This window comes from Leptidea sinapis, chromosome 45, assembly GCF_905404315.1.
Source record: "Leptidea sinapis chromosome 45, ilLepSina1.1, whole genome shotgun sequence".
Taxonomy (NCBI): domain Eukaryota; kingdom Metazoa; phylum Arthropoda; class Insecta; order Lepidoptera; family Pieridae; genus Leptidea; species Leptidea sinapis.
This window is the reverse complement of record NC_066309.1, coordinates 8,392,537-8,413,693: the sequence shown is the minus strand read 5'-3', so window position 1 is coordinate 8,413,693 and position 21,157 is coordinate 8,392,537. Positions and strand designations below refer to the sequence as shown.

The following is a 21,157-nucleotide window of genomic DNA, read 5'->3' as shown; positions in this document are numbered from 1 at the left end:
GATATCCGCGTGTGACAGCGAACGAGCGCGCCCCGGTACCGCGCCCGTCTCCGTGACCCACGTCGGGCGTGAGGCGGAGACGGCGTTGCACGCGAACAGCACCACGCGTTGCGGCTTATTTTACATTTTCGAACGGATCGAGCGGGCCCCGGAAAACCGGCGGGGTTTACCCGAGCCCGGCCCGAAGACCGTCACTCGTTTTACACGTTTTTTAGGCGCGCAAACAGTGTTGTCAGCATACAGCGACGGCGTCGTCGTATTCTTTTATGCAGCCGGCCCTCAGACAGGAGTGGTCCTGGATATTTCTCCACGGACCGCAATGTGCGTTCGAAATGTCGATGTTCAAATGTGTCCTGCAGTTCACACTATGACGCGCAGTTAACTGCGTTCTTCATCGACCCGCGAGCCAAGTGATCCACCGTTCAGGGTAATAGTTTTTATATTTAGAAAATACGTGAACGATCTCTGTGTGTAACAAAATATTATGTGACGCACGCATTGCGCGTACGTCGTGATCTCGACTCGCTTCGCACTCGACATGAGCGCGTCGCGAGACGCACGCGCGTCGCGTACATGCGAACCGCGCCCGCCGAAGCGTCGTGCCGGAGACGTCGTGCCGGACACCCCCCCCACTTGCGGCGGGAGATGTCAGCGCGCGCGCGGCAAACGCGACAACGGAGCACAGAGAGCACATCGCGAGCGCGAAAATAATCAGTGATTGACACGTGATTGAAGTTATCATCGTCAACAGTCGGCTGTGAGCGAAGCGTGTCGGCGACAACGCTCGCGCACGCGACCGTTACACGTTAATGATCCTTCCGCAGGTTCCCCTACGGAAACCTTGTTACGACTTTTACTTCCTCTAAATGATCAAGTTTGGTCAACTTCCCAGCAACGCCGACGGCCGCGAAGCCACCGCGTGTCGGTCCGAAGACCTCACTAAATCATTCAATCGGTAGTAGGCGGATCGCTAGATGACATATTTACGGTTAGAACTAGGGCGGTATCTAATCGCCTTCGAACCTCTAACTTTCGTTCTTGATTGATGAAAACACCTTTGGCAAATGCTTTCGCTGATGTTCGTCTTGCGACGATCCAAGAATTTCACCTCTAACGTCGCAATACGAATGCCCCCAGTTATCCCTATTAATCATTACCTCGGAGTTCTGAAAACCAACAAAATAGAACCGAGATCATATTCTATTATTCCATGCACGAAATATTCAAGCGGCATTTTGAGCCCGCTTTGAGCACTCTAATTTGTTCAAAGTAAAATTGTCGGCCCATCTCGACACTCACTGAAGAGCACCGCGATAGGATTTTGATATTGAACCGGCGTTTTACCGCCGGCTCACCGACGATATGCTCCGCAGACGTGTCAGTATCACCGCGGATGCGATGCACCGACAGCGCGGCGCACAAATGCAACTACGAGCTTTTTAACCGCAACAATTTTAGTATACGCTATTGGAGCTGGAATTACCGCGGCTGCTGGCACCAGACTTGCCCTCCAATTGTTCCTCGTTAAAATATTTAAAGTGTACTCATTCCGATTACGAGGCCTCGTAAGAGTCCCGTATCGTTATTTTTCGTCACTACCTCCCCGTGCCGGGAGTGGGTAATTTGCGCGCCTGCTGCCTTCCTTGGATGTGGTAGCCGTTTCTCAGGCTCCCTCTCCGGAATCGAACCCTGATTCCCCGTTACCCGTGACAACCATGGTAGTCGCAGAAACTACCATCGAAAGTTGATAAGGCAGACATTTGAAAGATGCGTCGCCGGTACTGGACCATGCGATCGGCAAAAGTTATCCAGATTCATCAAAATTAACGACTTCGGACGCGAGGCCCTCCGTCGATTGGTTTTGATCTAATAAAAGCACTCATCCCATCACTGGTCAGAGCTCTGATTGCATGTATTAGCTCTAGAATTACCACAGTTATCCAAGTAACTGAGTAAGATCTAAGGAACCAAAACTGATATATTGAGCCATTCGCGGTATCGCCTTAATACGGCTTGCACTGAGACATGCATGGCTTAATCTTTGAGACAAGCATATAACTACTGGCAGGATCAACCAGGGAGCTGCTGCAAACAACGATTGTTGTCGCGCTCAGCGCGTCATGCGTCGCGATCTCCCCTTAGGGCGTCGCGACTATGACATCTTGAACATATCGTGAGATATCCGTTCGCGCACTGTATACTATATATCTCAAAGGCATACGGTGCGCGTTGAACGAATCATAAATCGGCGATGGGCCGATTGTATGTTATGAAAGTTCAGTAACGAGAGTCCCTTCGGGTAATAATAAAAATGATGACACGCAATAGAAGCGGTATCAACGTATTAATATCGGTACACGTCGTGATCACAAATCGGATCGACGCCCGGTGCTTGAGAGGAGCGTGAACGTCTCGCACGAGTGAAATGCGCGACGCGTTCCGGCTTGCGGGCCCTCACGTTAAAAATCTTAACAGAGGGAAACCGTCGAAGCCCAGTCGGCGTCTTGGTGCGCGCAAAAAATTTACACGATCGCTTTCAACGTGACAAAGATCGCCGCAGCGTATGATACTATAGAGAGAGTGAAGAGAGGAATTATGAGAAACGAAATCACAAAAAACCTTTCAAATCACCAAATCAAATATCATCCGCATAGGGAAACTCGAAAACGCTCGATCGACACAGCGCGGTGAGTCTGTCTCATTTTTTATATTGTAAAAAAAGAACATATAAAACAACGCGCGACACAAACACAGACACAGACACACCAGCTCTGCCCCGAGAGTACCAACAACCGTATTGTTATTATATCATCGTCGTTATCATCGCGCGCATTCACAAACTTACTCAAATATAAATATATATTAAATAAAATATGAATGACGATGACGACGACGAGAATAATAAAACAGCAGCAGTTGTTGTGGCTGGGGGTGGTGGTTGGTGTTGTGCGTTTTTGTATTTTTGTCGCGTGCGTTTTTCACTCTTTTTACAAGAAAAAACTTGAGCGGCGTTGAATTCGGCGTCGCGAACCGTTCGCTACGGACTCGACTCTCGACGCCGACTGCCGTATGTGTGGTGCACGCGAACGATATGAACGTGTAAACTCTCTGATATGTGAATAAAGTGATTTTGATTTGATTTTACTATTTATTAATAACATAATATTGAATATGCATTGCGGCTTCGAAGAAAAAATCGTTTTTTTTTTTTTTTTTTTTTTTTTTTTTTACTTTATTAATAACGAGTACGATAATGATCAGTAATAAACGCGCGACACGTACATTTCATTTTCCCTCCGAAACCAAATAAAAAACCTCCAAAAAAAAATATATTTCAAATCAAATCAAAATTCTTATCATACATCAATCTTACTCACCCAAACTAAACATGCGTCTAAACGCAGCACGAGACGAGCCAGCTACTTGATACTACCTAAGACAAGAACAAATTACGGCAAGCGTATGTTTATTTACGAGGGCGCACAACTTTTTAATAGTCTACCTTCATCTCTCAAAAAGATTAGGTCACTAAAAACATTTAAACGTGACCTATCAGACTATATTGTTTCAAAGTTTTTATAAAACACATGTCTGAAATTGTTTGTTATGTGACAGTGCCCTGTAAAAGTGTGTAATCTTAAATTTTGTGAAGAAGAATAAGTACTATAATGTGTAACATGTATGTACTGAACATCTAAAGAACGGCGGATAAATTATTACATCATATTTTTATGTTCTCATGTAAGTGACAATATTATGTTTTTAATGAGAAATAAATATCTTTAAACGTAATTCTTTCTTACTTACTTACTTACTTACCTATTTACTTACTTACTTAGTTGCTTACTTACTTACTTACGTACTTACTTACTTACTTAATCACATTCGTTTTTCGCGATTTTCAGCAAAACGGTAGGTAAGTTTTATCATAAAAGTATCTCGGACAAAAATTGTAGATCGTAAAATTATCCATTAAAAATGTATCAATACTTAGTGTTAGATTCAAAAAGTGAGTTTCCACGCCACCTATGAGGTAGTAGTGTACTTAGCGCGTTTTTATAAGTTTTTGAATAGTTATTATCTCAGAAACGGTGGCTCGTAGGAAAAAAAGTATCGGTACATTTTTTATAGATAATTTTATCACCTACACTTTTTCTCGTAGGTATTTTTATGATAAATTAATAATTAATAATTTATTTTATTTTATTTAAAAAAAAAAACGGACAGAACATGCAATTATTAGGGGACACGAATATTGGTCAAAAACTATAATGTTCTGGTGTACAAGGAACAAGAGAAAAGATGGAGACCGGCAGGGAGCGCCGCGCTCCTCGCGCTCGGCGGTACTCGTTATTGGAGAAAACAAGTAAGTGAGATATCCGTCCGGGGAGACCGGCAGGGAGCGCCGCGCTCCTCGCGCTAGGCGGTACTCGCTATTGAGGAATCGACCGTACCCGCTATTGGGGCCGATCGTACTCGCTTTTGGAATTTGCGCAGCGCGCCCAACACCACCGGAGCCGCCGCCGCCGCCGACGGCGATGTACACTTATCACAACACTCGACTCGACATAATAACCTGAAAATGATCGTACTCGTTATCATTAGAGTAGTCGCCGTGTACAACATCAACCACGTCTTTCAACTATAATAAATAATAATATATTGTAAAATTTTATAATCATGAGAAATCGCGTGACGCGTCCGTCACGACGAAATATCATGATAATATTATTTATATTATTATGTTATTATAATAATTATATGTTGGCCTGTTGTTTGTTTGCACACACACACACACACAACTCTGCTTCTCGGCGACGATGCGTCCTCGGACGAATCACCTGGCGTAGGGCTGAGTCTCAACAGATCGCAGCACGACGCTGCTCTACCGAGCACAACACCCCGCCAGGAACGTAAGTCGTCTACAGACTATTCCGAGCCCCGACATCGAACTGAGGTAAATTCGAAACTTCGACGCCGTGGTGCACGTGTTAATACCGCTCGCACCGTTCGTCGCGTTCCAAATGGGCTTCGACGTCGCGTCTTACGAATAAAACGCGACTAGTAAAGTCACATTGTTTAGAGCCTCCCGACACTCGGGGCTCCACAGTGAGTATATCCTTGCCGGATTCGGCTAGGCTGGCTTCGGCCTTAGAGGCGTTCAGGCATAATCCCGCGGATGGTAGCTTCGCACCACCGGCCGCTCGGCCGAGTGCATGAACCAAATGTCCGAAACTGCGGTTCCTCTCGTACTGAGCAGTATTACTATCGCAACGACACGCCATCAGGAGGGTAAAACTAACCTGTCTCACGACGGTCTAAACCCAGCTCACGTTCCCTTTTGATGGGTGAACAATCCAACGCTTGGCGAATTTTGCTTCGCAATGATAGGAAGAGCCGACATCGAAGGATCAAAAAGCAACGTCGCTATGAACGCTTGGCCGCCACAAGCCAGTTATCCCTGTGGTAACTTTTCTGGCACCTCTTGCTAAAAACTCTTTATACTAAAGGATCGATAGGCCGTGCTTTCGCAGTCCCTATGCGTACTGAACATCTGGATCAAGCCAGCTTTTGCCCTTTTGCTCCACGCGAGGTTTCTGTCCTCGCTGAGCTGGCCTTAGGACACCTGCGTTATTCTTTGACAGATGTACCGCCCCAGTCAAACTCCCCGCCTGGCAGTGTCCTCGAACCGGATCACGCGGGAGTTGTACGGCGACGAGCGTTGCCGCCACGTCGCCACTCTGCACGCTTGGAACGAAACACCGTACGCCCGCCGATATTATCGACCGCGCACCGCTTCCGCCCAACCGAGTAAGTAATGAAACAATGAAAGTAGTGGTTTTTCAGCGACGACCGCGAACGATCTCCCACTTATGCTACACCTCTCATGTCTCCTTACAATGCCAGACTAGAGTCAAGCTCAACAGGGTCTTCTTTCCCCGCTGATTCTCCCAAGCCCGTTCCCTTGGCTGTGGTTTCGCTAGATAGTAGATAGGGACATAACCCACCTCCTTCCCATGGTCTTACCGACCTTTCGGTCATCAAGACCTAGGTACCGACCGAAACAGCGGGAGATGTACCGGATTTGAGGTCCGGCACATTTTCTTGACTCCCTACAAGTTCTCATTTTTTTTTTTTCGTCCCTAGATGGCCCTCTCCCCCTTTCTGGGGGCGGCCGACCACAACTACGGCTTCGTCGTCGGGCAGCCCATCTTGCAGTTCTTCTCCTCTTCCTAAAGTCTTCCTTTCTCTGTCTTCGACACCGTCTTGGTTTACCCCTCCATCACTCTCCGGTCACGGTACCAACTTGTGGCAAATCTAACCAACCTTGAGAAGTTCACCTCCGAAGAAACAAGATCTCCGTAATGCACTGGTCCCGGATTTTTCCTCTCTAGATGGTCTAACAGTTCACCTCTCGCCCGATCGTACAGACTACATTCCCACAGCACGTGGTCGCGGTTCTCTTCCGTCGCGCCACATGGACAGGTGCCGTCCCCTTTGAGCCCCAGGTCCCTAAGCTTCCCGTTGAACATACCATGCCCCGTTAACAGTTGCGACGTGTAGTGGTCGGGATGCACCCACGTCGCCAGGAGTCTGTCCCCGACACATGGGAAGAAGCGTTTGAGATCGCCACCCCTCTCTTCACGTTCCCAACGCTCCTGCCACATGATGACCACCTCGGAGTGGATGTCTTTCTTCAAGATCGCGAGCTCCTGCTTTACCTTATCGCCCCTGGTCGCCTCTATCTTGCCCGCGCGGTACACCTCCAGGTCGGCTGGAAGCACCCCTGCTAGCACTGGCAGTGCGGCCGTACTCGTGGAGCGATACGCCTTGGTGAGCAGCACCAACGACGTTCGCTGTGTCCTAAGCAACCGGCTAGACACCACATACAGGAACGACCTGTGATACCAGACGCTCGCCGCGTACGTGAGAGTAGCTACGTACGTCCCCCTGTACAAGACTTTAAGAGCCTTGTACTGTATGCCCCATGATGTTGAAGATACCCGTGCCATTTTACCAAAGCACCTCGCGGCTCGCTCTCCGATATCCAAGGCATGCTCGGCAAATGATCTCTTACCATCAATTGTAACGCCCAAGATTTTCACCGAGTCCACCGCTCCTACAGGTTCGCCTGACATTCTAATAACCGGAGGGCGCCCGAAGGAACCCTTCAGGGTAATCGACTTAGCTTTCAGCGGTGAAAACTTCAGCCGATTCCTGCGACCCCAAGTCGAGATTCTCTCGAGCACCGCCCCGGCCTTGGTCTCGATAGCAGCCCTAGAATCCGCTTGTATAAGTAGCGTCACGTCGTCCGCGTACGCTACCATTTCGACCCCTGTTGGTACGTCCATTTCCAAAAGGTCATTCAACAGAATATTCCAAAGTGTAGGGCCGAGCACAGAGCCCTGTGGACACCCCATGGTTGACGGTTTCCACACCGTCTCCCCCCCTGCAAACATACCGACCCGTCTATTGACGAAGTACGAGCAGAGACACTTGTATATGTTCGGCGGGCAGCCGCCCTGCTTAAACTTAAGCAGGACCATAGGCCACCATGCATTATCGAATGCACCTGCTATGTCCAACGTTACCGCCTGGACATACTTGTGAGTGCTGGCGTTCACTGTATAGAGAAGCGAGTTCAGAGCCGTTAACGTCGACCTCCCTTTCATAAACCCATGTTGACGGGTTGACATGCGACTGTACAGACCCGGGGTACATTCACATATCAACTGCTCAAGCAACTTACCCAGTACTGGCAAGAGGGTGATAGGTCTATACGCCTTTGGGTCAGTCGCCTTCCCATCACCCTTTGGCAATACTATTAACCGGCCATCCTTCCATACATCGGGGAATACTCCCTCATTTATGCACTTCACATACATAAGTGTCATCTCACACGCGGCCGCCTTCCACGCTGCCTTTACAATACGAGCGGTGACACCGTCTATCCCCGGAGCCTTGTCCGGTAAATTCCGAATTATTCGGCCTATTTGTTCTCTGGTGGGGGGACTCACCGAGTGACCACTGGGCAAACAAGCTGCCGCCAGGCGCACCTGCATATGGTAGTCAGAGTCGGCTGCCAGGTCGTCGTCCGGACACATTGCTGCCAGTATCCCTCCCAACGCGCTGCGAATATCGATAGCATACCCCTGCGCAAGCTTAAACCCATTAATGACGTTCGCAGGTGGACGCACCCTACCGGTGGCGGCACGATACGCCATACCCCACGGATCGTCATTCCCACTGTCAGCAAGCCGCGAGAAGTGGTTGGTCTCCGCTTCGCGCATAGACTTTCTGTAGACCGCGCGGGCACGATGGAAGCGCGCCCTGCAGATATCTTCTGCCAGTCCGCCCGCGCGCCGAGACTGTTGCCATTCCCGACGTAATCTGTTATGTTCCCGCCGAAGGTTGTCGAGTTTCCTCGACCACCATTCGTGACCGCGTGTTTGGTCCTTCCCCTTAGCGAACCCTAAGCACTCCCCGGCTGTCCGATCGAGCGTTTGGACAAACTGCTTGCAGAGTTCCTGCGCTGGCTTTCGGCAGTCAAGCCTGCCTACTCGCCACGAGAGCGTAGAACAAAACCGGTCCCAGTCCACACTTCGGTCCCGGAACCTCGTCGGTTCTTCTCCTGGTTCCAGCTCTCCCTGGTACCGCGCGGCTGATGGGTTTCCTATGGCGATGGAGAACGTAATCAGCTGGTGGTCGCTGCTGCTCTCGTCTTCCCTCACCTTCCAATGCAGTATTGGGACTCCTCTGGTTGTAAACGTCACATCAATGTTGGAGGAACCGTTGACCGTGTTGAAAGTGTACGGTTCCCCCTCCTTATTATGTACGAGGAGCCCCTTTGAGAGGATGAAACTCTCCATCGCCAATCTTCTTCGACTTGTTTCTGCACCTCTTCCCTCAAATTGCTCACGGCGACTGTGCCAGAGCGGAGAGTGCGTGTTGGTATCGGCTCCAATGATAATTTGTTTCCCTCTTAGTGCTTCCAGTACGCGGTCCAAGTGTTCAATGTGGGTTTCAATGCTCTCGCAGTACTGGAAGTACGCCGACACCATGTAGAAATCTCCGCCTTCCCCCCGGAAGTGTGCCACTAGGCAGTGCGGCGTGGAAAGATGAGGCAGGATCATTCCAGCTATCCTTGTGCTGTTGACGTAGATCCCTGCCTTCGAATCTTCCGCGCACTGTAGCAGCCCCTGCAGCTGGGCCCTCGCATACTGTTCCTGGACAAGAACAATACCGAGACCCAGCCTTTGGGCGATTTCCGGGAGTTCCGCTGTCGCCGTTGCTGCTCCTTGGAGGTTAATCTGCCCGACGTTTATGCTGCGATGCCTAGCATCCATAATCTGTTCTTTCGGCTGCCCTCTTCTGCGCCGCTATCCTGGCCGGGCATGTAGAAGCCGCCGTCTTGTGGTCCTCTCCCTGCTTTCCCGCTTTGACGCAGGTGGCGCAACGCACGTTCTTCGCCTTGCACTCCTTGTGGCCATGCCCAGCGTCTCCGCACCTGCTGCAGGTCTCCTTCTCCGCCCTGCAGTGCTTCGCGGAGTGCCCGTACCATTGGCATTTCGAACAGCATGTGACGTCGAGGAAGTCACGCACCAGGTACCGCTCCCAATCGATATATACCCTCTCCCTCGACATCAGTCTGTCCCGCCACTGTGCACTGCAGGCTAGCACTACCGTTGTGCACGAGCCTCCTTTGGTTTTCTTGTAGAAGGCCACCCTTGGGAAGCCTTCCTTGGCGTCAACCTCGGAGAAGTTCTGCTGACGCAGTGCTCCCAGGAGTTCTTCTCCATCCTTAACGTGGCCCTGGATGTTGAGGATTGCCACCAAGGGTGTCCTTTGTCCAGTCTCCTGCAGTTTCAAGGTTGCGGGCATGGCCTTCTTTATCTTCTCTAAGTCCTCCTTGCTGCGCGTTTGGAGGACAACTCCTGCGTTTCCTACCTTCCGTAGACGCGCCACCTGCAATCCCATTGTGTGGGGATTAATTGCCTCCTTTAATGCAGCCTTCGTTTCGTCTGCAGTGCTCAGACCGCTGCTCTCCATGGGGTACACCGCGATTGATGCACCCATCTTCTGCGGCTTGGGTTGGGTCGCCATCCTACCTGTCCTCAACATACTCGCGTATGTGTTCCCGGGGGGGGTAACGCCAGCTGTAATGGGGACGGCTCTTTCCGTCTCCTTCGCTTTCAAAAGCCTCCCTGCCAGGGTCGCCACAACCGCTGTAAGCCGCTGCACCTGGGTGCCAATGAGGCCGAGGTCCGCCTTGTTTAGTTTATTTGTGGGCCCAGTAGCGGCCGACATAATAGTGCTGCCCGCTGTGTTGGCCAGCTCAATAAGGTCCTCAATGTCCTGGTCCCTCATCGACATTCCGTCTTTGCTCTTCAGACCACTCGTACTAGGCTCCAACTTCCTTCTCAGAGCCTCCTGTACCTCCTCCGGTGACTGCAGCGGGCGCTTCTCCGCACCCTGCCTGAGCTCCTCAACACTGCCGAATCCTCCTGGAGGCGTCCTGGCCAAGGACTTCCTCGGCGTAAATAGCGCCAACGCCTCCAGCTCCTCCAGCTCCTTCCGCTTCTCCTCTACCGCCTCCCGAAGGAGGCGCTCCGAAGTGTCCATATTCGTATAGCAAGCTTATTAGTATAAATAGAAAAACAAAAATAAAGTCAAAACTAAAAGCTAACTACGAGTCCTGTCTCTTCCCTAACACTTCCTAATACCTAATTACCTAACAACTACCTACTGTCTAATAATAACTAATTCCTAAAAGCTAACTAAATAATATGAGTCAAAACACTAACACAAAAGAAATACAGTAAACAAAGTAATTAACTAATGACCGTCATAAATCAAATAGCAAAAAAATTCAAGTCACACAAAAGAAATACAGTAAACAAAGTAATTAACTAATGACCGTCATAAATCAAAGCGGATTAATTCAGGTCACGTACGCACCTTAGCTCCGCCCACTACACAGACACTCGCGAACGTCGAACACAGGCTCCACCCACACGACGCGATTGGCCGAACGAGCAGCGAATAGTGACACGGCGCGAGAACTTGGGCGGCGACTAACGCAGAGAGCACAAAACACGTCCGCTCGCTACGAGAGCCAACGACGAAGTAGTAGATAGGGACAGCGGGAATCTCGTTAATCCATTCATGCGCGTCACTAATTAGATGACGAGGCATTTGGCTATCTCAAGAGAGTCATAGTTGCTATCGCCGGGCGGGGGGTCTGGGGGGCTGGCAAGCCCCCCAGCGCACCCGGCCCGACGTCGGATGGCGGTACTTACTGTCTGCCTTTCTAACTGCTAGAATCCCAAGGCACACCGCCTACTAGGTAGGTTACAGCACAACAGCTTTCGCTCCAGTCCCGGTATAGTGCGTTGGTCAGACGTAGAGGGTCACAGACAACCAATTATGACTCTTCAATTTCGCCTGTTAACCCAGGCGGCAAGCACCCCCAGTCGCGGTACTCCACAGACGTTTCGCCCATACGAACCAGAGGCGGAGATCGGGACCCAGCCCACACTGGCCGTCTCCTATTGAGAGATATGCTATACGCAAACAAATGGACAACAATCTCCCCACATTTGTCCTATCAACACCTGGCGCCAAGCCACTACGAGTCCGACGCCAATGGAGGGGCACTGGTAGCCTCCCAGTGGGCTCCCCTCCCCCATAGCTCCCGTGTCGGTAAAGCTACCTCCACCACGTTTGACGGGTAACCGCCGAGGAACCTTTCGGAACCATCTACTTCAGATCAATTGAAGGCCACCGCGCCCGTTGCTCGGATAACCGAGATGGGGTGGCTAATTGACCAACTTTTTTGGGTGAGCTCCCTGAAGTACAGCTGAACACCCTATACCGACTGTCTAATAACAGACGTGACAACATACATCGCGCCTGTTTTGCTCCCGTTATCTCCACCATTACCCGCGCTTGCTTGAATTTCTTCACGTTGACATTCAGAGCACTGGGCAGAAATCACATTGCGTCAACACCCGCGAGGGCCATCGCAATGCTTTGTTTTAATTAGACAGTCGGATTCCCCTTGTCCGTGCCAGTTCTGAGCTGACCGTTGAACGGCGGTCGTACAGTACCGCGCCGATCGCGCACGAGACGAAACCGACGCGGACTTACGGCTAGGAAGATCCGCGAAAGGCCGGAACGCGGGTCCGGATTCAGCACGACGCGCGAGACCACCTTGCGATGGAGACACGCGCGAGCATCGACCAGGCCCGGCACCGGCCGCATCCGCTTCCCGTCCAAACCCGACACGCCCCGGTCCTCAGAGCCAATCCTTATTCCGAAGTTACGGATCCAATTTGCCGACTTCCCTTACCTACATTATTCTATCGACTAGAGGCTCTTCACCTTGGAGACCTGCTGCGGATATGGGTACGAGCCGGCGCGACATCTCCACGTACATCCCTCACCTGAATTTTCAAGGTCCGCAGAGAGTATCCGGACACCGCCGCAAATGCGGTGCTCTTCGCGTTCCGAACCATATCTCCCTTCTATAGGATTCCATGGAACTCGAACGCTCAGGCAGAAAAGAAAACTCTTCCCGGACCACTCGGCGGCGTCTTCAGGCCACTTTGGGTTACCCCGTCGAACACTCGCTTGAGAAACGAGAGAACGATTATTGAAACGGTTCCGCTGCCGGGTTCCGGAATAGGAACCGGATTCCCTTTCGCTCAAAGGGCGTTATTTATCATATACACAAAATATATATAAACACGCCGCATCGACATAAGATCTCTCCTTGAGCTTAGGATCGACTGACTCGCGAGCAACTACTGTTCACGCGAAACCCTTCTCCACGTCAGTCCTCCAGGGCCTCGCTGGAGTATTTGCTACTACCACCAAGATCTGCACCGACGGAGGCTCCAGGCGGGCTCACGCCCAGACCCTTCTGCGCACTCCGCCGCGCACGTCCTACTCGTTACGGCATAATACGCGTGCGCTTTGACACGCACGCGCCGATTGCCGGTAACGGTAGTGTATAGGCAAAACGCTTCAGCGCCATCCATTTTCAGGGCTGGTCGCTTCGGCAGGTGAGTCGTTGCACACTCCTTAGCGGATTCCGACTTCCATGGCCACCGTCCTGCTGTCATGAGCGACCAACGCCTTTCATGGTGTCCCATGAGCGTTTTTTAGGCGCCTTAACACTACGTTTGGTTCATCCCACAGCGCCAGTTCTGCTTACCAAAATTGGCCCACTTGGCACCGTCATCAGATCTCCGGCTTCATCGTTCGAGTAAGCCGGAGTTCTCACCCATTTAAAGTTTGAGAATAGGTTGAGGTCGTTTCGGCCCCAATGCCTCTAATCATTCGCTTTACCGGATGAGACTGTTACGAGTCGACGCCAGCTATCCTGAGGGAAACTTCGGACGGAACCAGCTACTAGATGGTTCGATTAGTCTTTCGCCCCTATACCCAGTTCCGACGATCGATTTGCACGTCAGAATCGCTACGGTCCTCCATCAGGGTTTCCCCTGACTTCGACCTGACCAGGCATAGTTCACCATCTTTCGGGTCCCAGCATCTGTGCTCAGAGCGCGCCCGCATTCGCTGATTGGAAACGAGACGCCTCGGGAGTGCGAGAGATCGATTTTTGACGACCGACGCTCCATCCTCCCTGAGCGCGCGACAAGCGCGCGCCTTCACTTTCGTTGCGCCTTTCAGTTTTGTCTGTTTGAATTCATAACTCAATGACTCGCACACATGCTAGACTCCTTGGTCCGTGTTTCAAGACGGGTCCTGCGAGTGCCCGAAACAGTAACATCGCCGACTGATACGCGCACAGTCCGAGACTACACGGCTGCGACGACAGCGGCGTCGCGTCAGCATCCGCACAAGGGCAGGATGTCGACGACGACTCTCGCTCGCGTCGGGCCGGACGCGTCCCCGGATGGAGACGCGTGCGCGTTTCATGACAAGTACCGTCCGCCGCCGGCCGGCGATCGTCACGGTCGGACGGCTGTGCGCGTGAACGCGCAGCCGCCCGGCTCCCGGACAACGCTTAGGCCGAACAGACGAACGGGTCGCGATGCATAATGTGTACTAAGAGAGAAGTGCACGCCGTCCGGGTGCGTCAACGGCGGCGACCGGTGAACGCGAGCACGAGTCTCGCGCACATCGCGGCACGCCGCCGTACGCCCCGGAGTGACGATGAATCTCTCCGTTCGTTCATTCGAGTTTCGCAGGTTTACCCCTGAACGGTTTCACGTACTCTTGAACTCTCTCTTCAAAGTTCTTTTCAACTTTCCCTCACGGTACTTGTTCGCTATCGGTCTCGCGGTTATATTTAGCCTTAGATGGAGTTTACCACCCACTTAGGGCTGCACTCTCAAGCAACCCGACTCTGAGGAGAGTCCCTCTCGCGGACTCGCTCCGTCGCTACGGGCCTGGCACCCTCTATGGGAAAACGGCCCCGTTCAAGACGAACTTGGACGGGAGCGGCGACCGCGAGAAAGCGGAACCTCCCTAACACCACATGTCCCGCGACCGTGACGACCGCGGGATTCGGCGCTGGGCTTATCCCTGTTCGCTCGCCGCTACTGAGGGAATCCTGGTTAGTTTCTTTTCCTCCGCTTACTAATATGCTTAAATTCGGCGGGTGATCCTCCCTGATCTGAGGCCAACGATAAAAAGTATGAGGCAGACACGATATCCGTCAGCGCAGCGACACCGTCGTGCGCGCGCCGCCAATAAGTCTCAACGACGTATCGTCGACCCGCGCACGTACCGCGATCGAAGCGCCCTTCGGACGTCGAGTCCGCCTACTCGTTTGCACGCTCACGTCGGGCCGAAATAACACGTGCAGCGCACGGGACGCGAACCGAAGGCGCAGCCACGCACGCCGTTCACATAGAGAGCTCTGCATAGATTAATTAAAATTAATCACGAGATATCCGCGTGTGACAGCGAACGAGCGCGCCCCGGTACCGCGCCCGTCTCCGTGACCCACGTCGGGCGTGAGGCGGAGACGGCGTTGCACGCGAACAGCACCACGCGTTGCGGCTTATTTTACATTTTCGAACGGATCGAGCGGGCCCCGGAAAACCGGCGGGGTTTACCCGAGCCCGGCCCGAAGACCGTCACTCGTTTTACACGTTTTTTAGGCGCGCAAACAGTGTTGTCAGCATACAGCGACGGCGTCGTCGTATTCTTTTATGCAGCCGGCCCTCAGACAGGAGTGGTCCTGGATATTTCTCCACGGACCGCAATGTGCGTTCGAAATGTCGATGTTCAAATGTGTCCTGCAGTTCACACTATGACGCGCAGTTAACTGCGTTCTTCATCGACCCGCGAGCCAAGTGATCCACCGTTCAGGGTAATAGTTTTTATATTTAGAAAATACGTGAACGATCTCTGTGTGTAACAAAATATTATGTGACGCACGCATTGCGCGTACGTCGTGATCTCGACTCGCTTCGCACTCGACATGAGCGCGTCGCGAGACGCACGCGCGTCGCGTACATGCGAACCGCGCCCGCCGAAGCGTCGTGCCGGAGACGTCGTGCCGGACACCCCCCCCACTTGCGGCGGGAGATGTCAGCGCGCGCGCGGCAAACGCGACAACGGAGCACAGAGAGCACATCGCGAGCGCGAAAATAATCAGTGATTGACACGTGATTGAAGTTATCATCGTCAACAGTCGGCTGTGAGCGAAGCGTGTCGGCGACAACGCTCGCGCACGCGACCGTTACACGTTAATGATCCTTCCGCAGGTTCCCCTACGGAAACCTTGTTACGACTTTTACTTCCTCTAAATGATCAAGTTTGGTCAACTTCCCAGCAACGCCGACGGCCGCGAAGCCACCGCGTGTCGGTCCGAAGACCTCACTAAATCATTCAATCGGTAGTAGCGACGGGCGGTGTGTACAAAGGGCAGGGACGTAATCAACGCGAGCTTATGACTCGCGCTTACTAGGAATTCCTCGTTTATGGGGGATAATTGCAAACCCCAATCCCCAGCACGAAGGAGTTTCAACGGGTTGCCCGGGCCTCTAGGCCAGGGAGAACATGTTGATTCCTTCAGTGTAGCGCGCGTGCGGCCCAGGACATCTAAGGGCATCACAGACCTGTTATTGCTCAATCTCGTGCGGCTCGAAGCCGCCGGTCCCTCTAAGAAGAATTTTAATACGCCGCCAGTGAGTTGCGCGACCCTGAAGCCGCGCACACCTAAATGACGACGCCTATTTAGCAGGCTAGAGTCTCGTTCGTTACCGGAATTAACCAGACAAATCGCTCCACCAACTAAGAACGGCCATGCACCACCACCCACCGAATCAAGAAAGAGCTGTTAATCTGTCAATCCTTCCGGTGTCCGGGCCTGGTGAGATTTCCCGTGTTGAGTCAAATTAAGCCGCAGGCTCCACTCCTGGTGGTGCCCTTCCGTCAATTCCTTTAAGTTTCAGCTTTGCAACCATACTCCCCCCGGAGTCCAAAATCTTTGGTTTCCCGGAAGCTGCCCGCCGAGCCATTGTAGTAACGTCGGCGGATCGCTAGATGACATATTTACGGTTAGAACTAGGGCGGTATCTAATCGCCTTCGAACCTCTAACTTTCGTTCTTGATTGATGAAAACACCTTTGGCAAATGCTTTCGCTGATGTTCGTCTTGCGACGATCCAAGAATTTCACCTCTAACGTCGCAATACGAATGCCCCCAGTTATCCCTATTAATCATTACCTCGGAGTTCTGAAAACCAACAAAATAGAACCGAGATCATATTCTATTATTCCATGCACGAAATATTCAAGCGGCATTTTGAGCCCGCTTTGAGCACTCTAATTTGTTCAAAGTAAAATTGTCGGCCCATCTCGACACTCACTGAAGAGCACCGCGATAGGATTTTGATATTGAACCGGCGTTTTACCGCCGGCTCACCGACGATATGCTCCGCAGACGTGTCAGTATCACCGCGGATGCGATGCACCGACAGCGCGGCGCACAAATGCAACTACGAGCTTTTTAACCGCAACAATTTTAGTATACGCTATTGGAGCTGGAATTACCGCGGCTGCTGGCACCAGACTTGCCCTCCAATTGTTCCTCGTTAAAATATTTAAAGTGTACTCATTCCGATTACGAGGCCTCGTAAGAGTCCCGTATCGTTATTTTTCGTCACTACCTCCCCGTGCCGGGAGTGGGTAATTTGCGCGCCTGCTGCCTTCCTTGGATGTGGTAGCCGTTTCTCAGGCTCCCTCTCCGGAATCGAACCCTGATTCCCCGTTACCCGTGACAACCATGGTAGTCGCAGAAACTACCATCGAAAGTTGATAAGGCAGACATTTGAAAGATGCGTCGCCGGTACTGGACCATGCGATCGGCAAAAGTTATCCAGATTCATCAAAATTAACGACTTCGGACGCGAGGCCCTCCGTCGATTGGTTTTGATCTAATAAAAGCACTCATCCCATCACTGGTCAGAGCTCTGATTGCATGTATTAGCTCTAGAATTACCACAGTTATCCAAGTAACTGAGTAAGATCTAAGGAACCAAAACTGATATATTGAGCCATTCGCGGTATCGCCTTAATACGGCTTGCACTGAGACATGCATGGCTTAATCTTTGAGACAAGCATATAACTACTGGCAGGATCAACCAGGGAGCTGCTGCAAACAACGATTGTTGTCGCGCTCAGCGCGTCATGCGTCGCGATCTCCCCTTAGGGCGTCGCGACTATGACATCTTGAACATATCGTGAGATATCCGTTCGCGCACTGTATACTATATATCTCAAAGGCATACGGTGCGCGTTGAACGAATCATAAATCGGCGATGGGCCGATTGTATGTTATGAAAGTTCAGTAACGAGAGTCCCTTCGGGTAATAATAAAAATGATGACACGCAATAGAAGCGGTATCAACGTATTAATATCGGTACACGTCGTGATCACAAATCGGATCGACGCCCGGTGCTTGAGAGGAGCGTGAACGTCTCGCACGAGTGAAATGCGCGACGCGTTCCGGCTTGCGGGCCCTCACGTTAAAAATCTTAACAGAGGGAAACCGTCGAAGCCCAGTCGGCGTCTTGGTGCGCGCAAAAAATTTACACGATCGCTTTCAACGTGACGAGGATCGCCGCAGCGTATGATACTATAGAGAGAGTGAAGAGAGGAATTATGAGAAACGAAATCACAAAAAACCTTTCAAATCACCAAATCAAATATCATCCGCATAGGGAAACTCGAAAACGCTCGATCGACACAGCGCGGTGAGTCTGTCTCATTTTTTATATTGTAAAAAAAGAACATATAAAACAACGCGCGACACAAACACAGACACAGACACACCAGCTCTGCCCCGAGAGTACCAACAACCGTATTGTTATTATATCATCGTCGTTATCATCGCGCGCATTCACAAACTTACTCAAATATAAATATATATTAAATAAAATATGAATGACGATGACGACGACGAGAATAATAAAACAGCAGCAGTTGTTGTGGCTGGGGGTGGTGGTTGGTGTTGTGCGTTTTTGTATTTTTGTCGCGTGCGTTTTTCACTCTTTTTACAAGAAAAAACTTGAGCGGCGTTGAATTCGGCGTCGCGAACCGTTCGCTACGGACTCGACTCTCGACGCCGACTGCCGTATGTGTGGTGCACGCGAACGATATGAACGTGTAAACTCTCTGATATGTGAATAAAGTGATTTTGATTTGATTTTACTATTTATTAATAACATAATATTGAATATGCATTGCGGCTTCGAAGAAAAAATCGTTTTTTTTTTTTTTTTTTTTTTTTTTTTTTACTTTATTAATAACGAGTACGATAATGATCAGTAATAAACGCGCGACACGTACATTTCATTTTCCCTCCGAAACCAAATAAAAAACCTCCAAAAAAAAATATATTTCAAATCAAATCAAAATTCTTATCATACATCAATCTTACTCACCCAAACTAAACATGCGTCTAAACGCAGCGCGAGACGAGCCAGCTACTTGATACTACCTAAGACAAGAACAAATTACGGCAAGCGTATGTTTATTTACGAGGGCGCACAACTTTTTAATAGTCTACCTTCATCTCTCAAAAAGATTAGGTCACTAAAAACATTTAAACGTGACCTATCAGACTATATTGTTTCAAAGTTTTTATAAAACACATGTCTGAAATTGTTTGTTATGTGACAGTGCCCTGTAAAAGTGTGTAATCTTAAATTTTGTGAAGAAGAATAAGTACTATAATGTGTAACATGTATGTACTGAACATCTAAAGAACGGCGGATAAATTATTACATCATATTTTTATGTTCTCATGTAAGTGACAATATTATGTTTTTAATGAGAAATAAATATCTTTAAACGTAATTCTTTCTTACTTACTTACTTACTTACCTATTTACTTACTTACTTAGTTGCTTACTTACTTACTTACGTACTTACTTACTTACTTAATCACATTCGTTTTTCGCGATTTTCAGCAAAACGGTAGGTAAGTTTTATCATAAAAGTATCTCGGACAAAAATTGTAGGTTACAGCACAACAGCTTTCGCTCCAGTCCCGGTATAGTGCGTTGGTCAGACGTAGAGGGTCACAGACAACCAATTATGACTCTTCAATTTCGCCTGTTAACCCAGGCGGCAAGCACCCCCAGTCGCGGTACTCCACAGACGTTTCGCCCATACGAACCAGAGGCGGAGATCGGGACCCAGCCCACACTGGCCGTCTCCTATTGAGAGATATGCCTTAAGAGAGTCATAGTTACTCCCGCCGTTTACCCGCGCTTGCTTGAATTTCTTCACGTTGACATTCAGAGCACTGGGCAGAAATCACATTGCGTCAACACCCGCGAGGGCCATCGCAATGCTTTGTTTTAATTAGACAGTCGGATTCCCCTTGTCCGTGCCAGTTCTGAGCTGACCGTTGAACGGCGGTCGTACAGTACCGCGCCGATCGCGCACGAGACGAAACCGACGCGGACTTACGGCTAGGAAGATCCGCGAAAGGCCGGAACGCGGGTCCGGATTCAGCACGACGCGCGAGACCACCTTGCGATGGAGACACGCGCGAGCATCGACCAGGCCCGGCACCGGCCGCATCCGCTTCCCGTCCAAACCCGACACGCCCCGGTCCTCAGAGCCAATCCTTATTCCGAAGTTACGGATCCAATTTGCCGACTTCCCTTACCTACATTATTCTATCGACTAGAGGCTCTTCACCTTGGAGACCTGCTGCGGATATGGGTACGAGCCGGCGCGACATCTCCACGTACATCCCTCACCTGAATTTTCAAGGTCCGCAGAGAGTATCCGGACACCGCCGCAAATGCGGTGCTCTTCGCGTTCCGAACCATATCTCCCTTCTATAGGATTCCATGGAACTCGAACGCTCAGGCAGAAAAGAAAACTCTTCCCGGACCACTCGGCGGCGTCTTCAGGCCACTTTGGGTTACCCCGTCGAACACTCGCTTGAGAAACGAGAGAACGATTATTGAAACGGTTCCGCTGCCGGGTTCCGGAATAGGAACCGGATTCCCTTTCGCTCAAAGGGCGTTATTTATCATATACACAAAATATATATAAACACGCCGCATCGACATAAGATCTCTCCTTGAGCTTAGGATCGACTGACTCGCGAGCAACTACTGTTCACGCGAAACCCTTCTCCACGTCAGTCCTCCAGGGCCTCGCTGGAGTATTTGCTACTACCACCAAGATCTGCACCGACGGAGGCTCCAGGCGGGCTCACGCCCAGACCCTTCTGCGCACTCCGCCGCGCACGTCCTACTCGTTACGGCATAATACGCGTGCGCTTTGACACGCACGCGCCGATTGCCGGTAACGGTAGTGTATAGGCAAAACGCTTCAGCGCCATCCATTTTCAGGGCTGGTCGCTTCGGCAGGTGAGTCGTTGCACACTCCTTAGCGGATTCCGACTTCCATGGCCACCGTCCTGCTGTCATGAGCGACCAACGCCTTTCATGGTGTCCCATGAGCGTTTTTTAGGCGCCTTAACACTACGTTTGGTTCATCCCACAGCGCCAGTTCTGCTTACCAAAATTGGCCCACTTGGCACCGTCATCAGATCTCCGGCTTCATCGTTCGAGTAAGCCGGAGTTCTCACCCATTTAAAGTTTGAGAATAGGTTGAGGTCGTTTCGGCCCCAATGCCTCTAATCAT

The 21,157-nt window shown here is 50.8% G+C and overlaps 3 non-coding genes and 1 pseudogene across 3 annotated transcripts; all 4 read right to left on the bottom strand.

The window, feature by feature from the left end:
• Nucleotides 1–273: 273 nt before the first annotated feature.
• Nucleotides 274–430, bottom strand: LOC126977783 (5.8S ribosomal RNA). Its single transcript, XR_007732411.1, has one exon. It is a non-coding gene; the product is annotated as a 5.8S ribosomal RNA (ribosomal RNA).
• Nucleotides 431–4,832: 4,402 nt separating this feature from the next.
• Nucleotides 4,833–14,656, bottom strand: LOC126977775 (large subunit ribosomal RNA; annotated as a pseudogene).
• A 539-nt stretch (nt 14,657–15,195) lies between these two features.
• Nucleotides 15,196–15,352, bottom strand: LOC126977782 (5.8S ribosomal RNA). Its single transcript, XR_007732410.1, has one exon. It is a non-coding gene; the product is annotated as a 5.8S ribosomal RNA (ribosomal RNA).
• A 377-nt stretch (nt 15,353–15,729) lies between these two features.
• On the bottom strand, nt 15,730–17,634 carry LOC126977617 (small subunit ribosomal RNA). Its single transcript, XR_007732291.1, has one exon. It is a non-coding gene; the product is annotated as a small subunit ribosomal RNA (ribosomal RNA).
• Between the last annotated feature and the right edge of the window lie 3,523 nt (nt 17,635–21,157).